We start from the raw sequence: 7,241 nt of genomic DNA on the forward strand, positions 1-7,241 counted from the left end.
ATACGTAAAACACTAAACAAGAATGGTGTTCATGGGAGGACACCACGGAAGAAGCCACTGCTGTCCTAAAAAAACATTGCTGCATGTCTGAAGTTTGCAAAAAGCACCTGGATGTTCCACAGCGCTACTGGTAAAATATTCTGTGGACAGATTGAACTAAAGTTGAGTTGTTTGGAAGGAACACACAACACTATGTGTGGAGGAAAAAGACACAGCACACCAACATCAAAACCTCATCCCAACTGTAAAATATGGTGGAGCGAGCATCATGGTTTGGGGCTGCTTTGCTGCCTCAGGGCCTGGACAGCTTGCTCTCATCGACGGAAAAATGAATTCCCATGTTTATCAAGACATTTTGCAGGAGAATGTAAGGCTATTTATCCGCCAATTGAAGCTCAACAGAAGTTGGGTGATGCAACAGGACAATGACCCAAAACACAGAAGTAAATCAACAACAGAATGGCTTTAACAGAAGAAAATACGCCTTCTGGAGTGGCCCAGTCAGAGTCCTGACCTCAACCTGATTTGGGATGCTGTGGCATGACCTCGAACAGTTCACACCAGACATCCCAAGAATATTGCTGAACTGAAACAGTTTTGTAAAGAGGAATGGTCCAAAATTCCTCCTGACCGTTGTAAAAGTCTGATATGCAACTACAGAAATGTTTGGTTAGGGTTATTGCTGCTAAAGGAGAGTCAACCAGTTAGTAAATCCAAGGGTTCACATACTTTTCCCACCCTGCACTGTGAATGTTTACACAGAGTGTTCAATAAAGACATGAAAACGTATAATTGTTTGTGTGTTATTAGTTTAAGCAGACTGTGTTTGTCTATTGTTGTGACTTAGATGAAGATCAGATCAAATTTTATGACCAATTTATGCAGAAATCCAGGTAATTCCAAAGGGTTCACATACTTTTTCTTGCCACTAACTCTTTATCCATATTGTAGCAGAGGGTGTAAAGCAGTAACACATCTACGTTTTTCCAGTAGCAGATTATGATCAATAATGTCAAAAGCTGTAACGATCTTCTTCATCTTCCTCCTCCTCGGACGAGGAGGAGCATGGATTGAACCAAAACGCAGCGTTGTCATAGGACATAATGAATTTATTGAACAAGACAAAAACTAACTATACTTGAATAACTAACAAAATAACAAACGACGTAGACAGACCTGGACATGCGAACTTACATACAACGAAGAACTCACGAACAGGAAAATGACTACACAAAAGAACGAACGTACAAACAAACCGAGACAGTCCCGTGTGGCGCGACAAACACAGACACAGGAGACAACCACCCACAACAATCAATGTAAAAACACCTACCTTAATATGGCTCTCAATCAGAGGAAATGAAAACCACCTGCCTCTAATTGAGAACCATATCAGGTCACCCTTTACCAACATAGAAACACATGACATAGACTACCCACCCAAACTCACGCCCTGACCGACTAACACATACAAAATAACAGAAAACCGGTCAGGAACGTGACAAAAGCTACACTGAAGTCCAACAAAACAGCCCCCACAATCTTTTTATCATCAACTTCTCTCAGCCAATCATCAGCCATTTGTGTAAGTGCTGTGCTTGTTGAATGTCCTTCCCTAAAACATGCTGAAATTCTGTTGTCAATTGGTTTACTGTGAAATAGCATTGTATCTGGTCAAACACAATGTTTTCCAGAATTTTACTAAGGGTTGGTAAAAGGCTGATACGTCGGCTATTTGAGCCAGTAAAGGGGGCTTTACTATTCTTTGGTAGCGGAATGACTTTAGCTTTCCTCCAGGCCTGAAGGCACACACTCTCTAGTAGGCTTAAATTGAAGATGTGGCAAATAGGAGTGGCAATATCGTCTGCTATTATCCTCAGTAATTTTCCATCTAGATTGTCAGACCCCGGTGGCTTGTCATTGTTGATAGACAACAACAAAAAATTCACCTCKTCCACACTCACTTAACAKAATTCAAAAGTACAATGCTTGTCTTTCATAATTTGGTCAGATATACTTGGATGTGTAGTGTCAGCGTTTGTTGCTGGCATGTCATGCCTAAGTTATCTTGCCAATGAAAAAGTAATTAAAGTGGTTGGCAAAATCAGTGGGTTTTGTGATGAATGAGCCACCTGATTCAATCAATGATGGAGCCGAGTTTGCCTTTTTTCCCCAAAATGTTATTTAAGGTGCTCCAAAGCTTTTACCTATCATTCTTTATATAATTTATGTTTGTTTCATAGTTTAGTTTCTTTTTATTTAGTTTAGTCACATAATTTATTCATTTGCAGTACGTTTGACAATTTATTATTTGCCATACCTTTTGTCTCATCCCTCTCAACCATAACATTTTTCAATTCCTTTTTACAGTCATGTTCTTAATGGGCGCATGCTTATTAGTAACTGGAATAAGCAATTTCATAAATGTGTCAAGTGCAGGATCTGGTTGCTCCTAATTACACACCACAGAGCAGCAAATATTATTTACATCATCAACATAAGAATCACTACAAAACTTATTGTATGACTTTTCCCAGAAAATATACCTCTCTGTTGATATCACATACATTATCAAGCATTTCTCACACATTATCCAGATACTGACTGTTAGCACTTGGTGGTGTATAGCAGATTCCCACCAGAATGGGCTTTAGGTGAGGCAGATGAACTTGTAGCCATATTACTTCAACAGTAGTTAACATGAGATCCTCTCTAAGCTTTACAGGAATGTGGTTCTGAATATAGACTGCAACACTGCCTCCGTTGGCATTTCTGTAGATGTTATAACCATGTATTGCTACCACTGTATCATCAAAGGTATTATCTAAGTGAGTTTCAGAGATAGTCAGAATATGGATGTCATCTGTTACAAATGAGTTATTAACTTCATGAACCTTGTTTCTTAGGCTGCATATGTTAATATGGGTTATTTTTAGCACTTTTCTGGGTTGCTTGATTTGTTTTTAATTTTTTACTGAGAAGCTTATCAGAAGTAGACTTRCTCATGTTATTTATATTGGAGCTGATAGTGCACAGTGAGCTGCAAACGGGACTTCCTACTACAGCACACCGTCTCAGTGCTAACAGTGTAACTCTGATTCATAGGCACATGGTTAATGCCTTCAATAGCTGTAGGATAAACAAGTATTCAGGGCAATTAGGGGGACATAAATTAAGTTACTTACATTGTGTCTGCCAACGCCCCTGGGATAATGTACATTTGCTGCAGCATTATGACGAGTCATTGTCACAATGGTAGGAATTAACTGAGCTGGTCTTGGGTCATTGATAAGTCCATTTGGGTGGACTCCGTCATTCCTGTCTTCTGTTTCCAGAAGGTGTCAAATGTATCTATAAAAGTGATTCCAACAGAGCTACGGTAATCTTTTAGCCAGATGTGTGGCCTACTGCTTCGYGGCTGAGCCGTTGTTGCTCCTAGACRTTTCCACTTCACAATAACAGCACTTACAGTTGACCGGGGTAGCTCTAGCAGGGCAGAATATTTGACGAACTGACTTGTTGGAAAGGTGGCATCCTATGACGGTGCCACGTTGAAAGTCACTGAGCTCTTCAGTAAGGCCATTCTACTGCCAATGTTTGTCTATGGAGATTGCATGGTTGTGTGCTCGGTTTTTATACACCTGTCAGCAACAGGTGTGGCTGAAATAGCCAAATGCACTAATTTGAAGAAGGGATGACCACATATTTTTGTATATATAGTGTAGCTACCAACACATAATTAATATTACAGGGTACATCTAGTTACCCCCTCTGCCTAATGGAATTTGCTYGAGATTCGAGATTTCTAGCTACCATTGCCTAATACTCCTTGCCAGAGTCCAGAGTAAATATAACAGGCAATGGTACATAGCTAGATATCTTCAGAGTTGAACCATGAACCTGATTCCTAATCTACTGTACCCGTTGCCACATCTGCCTACGAGTGCTGTAGCTTGAATTGAATGTGAATGTGTACCCTCTCATCCTAAACGACTGTGTCCTGTKGTTCCAGTGATGAAGACAGGGGAGAGCGGTTTGACAGTGTTCAGGCTCCTCACCAAGGACAACCTCTGGAAGTGGGTCCAGGCCAACGCCAGGCTGGTGTACAAGAAGGGCAAACCAGACTACATCATCGCCACACAGAGGCCTCTGATGTACGTGCACTCCCCTGGGCCCTGTCACTGTCTAGGAACAGTCGTTTTCCTAGTCAGTTCACCTGGCCAGAAAATACTCAGTCCTCATAGACGTAGGGCCACAGTTATGACACTGTTCTTCTGATGTGAATAGAACACCAGACAACACAGATGGAGGAAGGGATTATGTGGTCCTCTGTAGCTCAGTTAGTAGAACATGGTCCTCTGTAGTTCAGTTAGTAGAACATGGTCCTCTGTAGCTCAGTTGTAAACATGGTTCCTCTGTAGCTCAGTTAGTAAACATGTCCTCTGTAGTTCAGTTAGTAGAAACATGGTTCTCTGTAGTCAGTTAGTAGAACATGGTCCCTTGTAGTTCAGTAGATAGAACATGGTCCTCTGTAGCTCAGTTAGTAGAACATGGTCCTCTGTAGTCAGTTAGTAGACATGGCCTCTGTACTCGTTAGTAGAACATGGTCCTCTGTAGCTCAGTTAGTAGAACATGGTCCTCTGTAGCTCAGTTAGTAGAACATGGTCCTCTGTAGCTCATTAGTAGTAACATGGTCCTCTGTAGCTCAGTTAGTAGAACATGGTCTCTGCTAGCTCAGTTAGTAGAACAGGTCCTCTAGTAGTTTCAGGTTAGTTAAACCGTCTCTCTGTAGCTCAGTTAGTAGAACACGGTCCTCTGTAGCTCAGTTAGTAGAACATGGTCTCTGTAGTCAGTTAGTAAACGATGTCCTCTGTAGCTCAGTTAGTAGAACATGTGTCTCTGTAGTTCAGTTAGTAGAACATGTCCTCGTAAGTCTAGTTTAGAAACATGTCCTCGTAGTCCGTTGTAGACATGTCCTCTGAGTCAGTTAGTAGAACATGGTCCTCTGTAGTTCAGTTAGTAGAACATGGTCCTCTGTAGCTCAGTTAGTAGACATGGTCCTCTGTAGCTCAGTTAGTAGAACATGGTCCTCTGTAGTTCAGTTAGTAGAACATGGTCCTCTGTAGTTCATTAGTAGAACATGGCCTCTGTAGTCAGTTAGTAGAACATGGTCCTCTGTAGTTCAGTTAGTAGAACATGGTCCTCTGTAGCCTTCAGTTAGTAGAAACATGGTCCTCTGTAGTCGATTAGTAGAACATGTCCTCTGTAGTTCATAGAAAACTGGTCCTCTGTAGCTCAGTTAGTAAACATGGTCCTCTGTAGCTCAGTTAGTAGAACACATGGTCCTCGTAGCTCAGTTTTAGTAGAACATGGTCCTCTGTAGCTCAGTTAGTAGAACATGGTCCTCTGTAGCCAGTTAGTAGACATGTCCTCTGTAGTTCAGTTATTAGAACATGGTCCTCTGTAGCTTCAGTTAGTAGAACATGGTCCTCTGTAGTCAGTTAGTAGAACATGGTCCTCTGTAGCTCAGTTAGTTAGAACATGGGTCCTCTGTAGCTCAGTTAGTAGAACATGGTCTCTGTAGTTCAGTTAGTAGAACATGGTCATCTGTAGCCTCAGTCAGTAGAGAACATGGTCCTCTGTAGCTCAGTTAGGTAGAACATGGTCCTCTGGAGCTCAGTTAGTAGAACATGGTCTCTGTAGCTCAGTTAGTAGAACATGGTCCTCTGTAGCTCATTAGTAGAACATGGTCCTCTATAGTTCAGTTAGTAGAACATGGTCCTCTGTAGTTCAGTTAGTAGAACATGGTCCTCTGTAGTTCAGTTAGTAGAACATGGTCCTTGTAATGCCAGGGTAGTGGGTTCGAGACCGAGATCTCACAGGTGCTGTTTGTTTTCTATCCTTTTAGGGAGGAGGAAGGAGGCGAACACCTACGTAAACGTTCCATGCACCTCCCCTTTACCTTTGCCACGGGAGAGGCCCTGCTCTATCAGTCTAACCATCCAATTGGACGCTTCAACCACAGCACCCAGGGCTCCGAGAAGAACGGCGACAAGTCCAAGAAGGGACGGATTGACAGGGTGTCCAGGGATGGCCTGGACCCGGGCTCCCTCTTGGGGGCGCTGATGAGTCAGGACGAGTCTGTATATGTCTGCCAGCCGGCCTTGGAGCCCCAGCTGTCCTTCCACAGCAGTCTGTTCGGAGACCGGGTCGGCTTCTCTGACTCCGACCCCACCGCCCTGCTCCAGGGCTGGAATGAGTCGTCCAACGGAGTGGTGGGTCCGAGGCTTCCAGAGCCGGCGTGGAGCTTCGACCCTATGCTGGCGACTCTGGACTCCCTGTCCCCGGGGGTTCTGGGGGGTGGGGTGGACCGGGATGGGGATGGAGGCAATGGGGAGAACTGTTCCAACGGGGAACTGTTTGGGGCTTTGGAGGGCCTGGGGCTGAGCGCTGAGGACCTGGAGCTGCTGCTGCTGGACGAGAGGATGATCCGGGTGGAGATGGACCCTGAGCAGGTTCCCACCCTGGATGACCTGCTGACCAATGATGAAATCCTGTCCTACATCCACGACTCCCTGGAGGCAAAGACAGACGGGGCAGAGGACGGGGACCGGGTATCCTCCACTATCCCAGGAACAAATKCCCCAAAAACCACCCCAAAAACAACAAAGGCTCCTGTTGAAAGTAATCCCACTTCTGCMACCAATGTGTACTCTCAGTACGTTCCCCATAAGGCTCCCATAGTTCAGCTCTCCCAGAAGATGCAGAAGCACCTCAGCATGCGGCCAGGGAGGGTGGTCCAAGACTGGGCCCAGCATAGCAACCACTTACCCCATCCAGTGGTGAATGGACTGCAGGGGCAGGGTCAGCAAATACACAACGGACAATGGACATCCCAGCACATTCTAGCCAGTACAGGGGTCCCGGTTGACGACTGTCACAACCCCCAGACTTTGTTAAATGGAAAGGCGTCAGAGCCGGATGGCGACCATCACTGGCGGCAAGCCCACCAATGTCAACACTACCTCCAGCAGCAGCAGGCCAGGGTCCAGAGACAGCTCCCTCACAGCCATGCCAAACATCCAGGCGCTAATCTCAACGGAGTATGTGGCATTCCAAACACACACACAAAGCATCGCCCAGCTGGCAAACAGCAATGGCAGGACTATAGCTACTGCCCCCCTGGAGAAACCACCCTGAACAGCAACCCCCCTGGGGAAACCACCCTGAACAGCAACCCC

General features: G+C 44.7%; 1 pseudogene; it reads left to right on the forward strand.

Annotated features, from left to right (window-relative positions):
• The window catches only part of LOC111959516 (aryl hydrocarbon receptor-like), a 46,024-nt pseudogene that overhangs the window by 34,423 nt on the left and 4,360 nt on the right, over positions 1 to 7,241 (forward strand).

Source organism: Salvelinus sp. IW2-2015, linkage group LG36 (genome assembly GCF_002910315.2).
Source record: "Salvelinus sp. IW2-2015 linkage group LG36, ASM291031v2, whole genome shotgun sequence".
Taxonomy (NCBI): Eukaryota; Metazoa; Chordata; class Actinopteri; order Salmoniformes; family Salmonidae; genus Salvelinus; species Salvelinus sp. IW2-2015.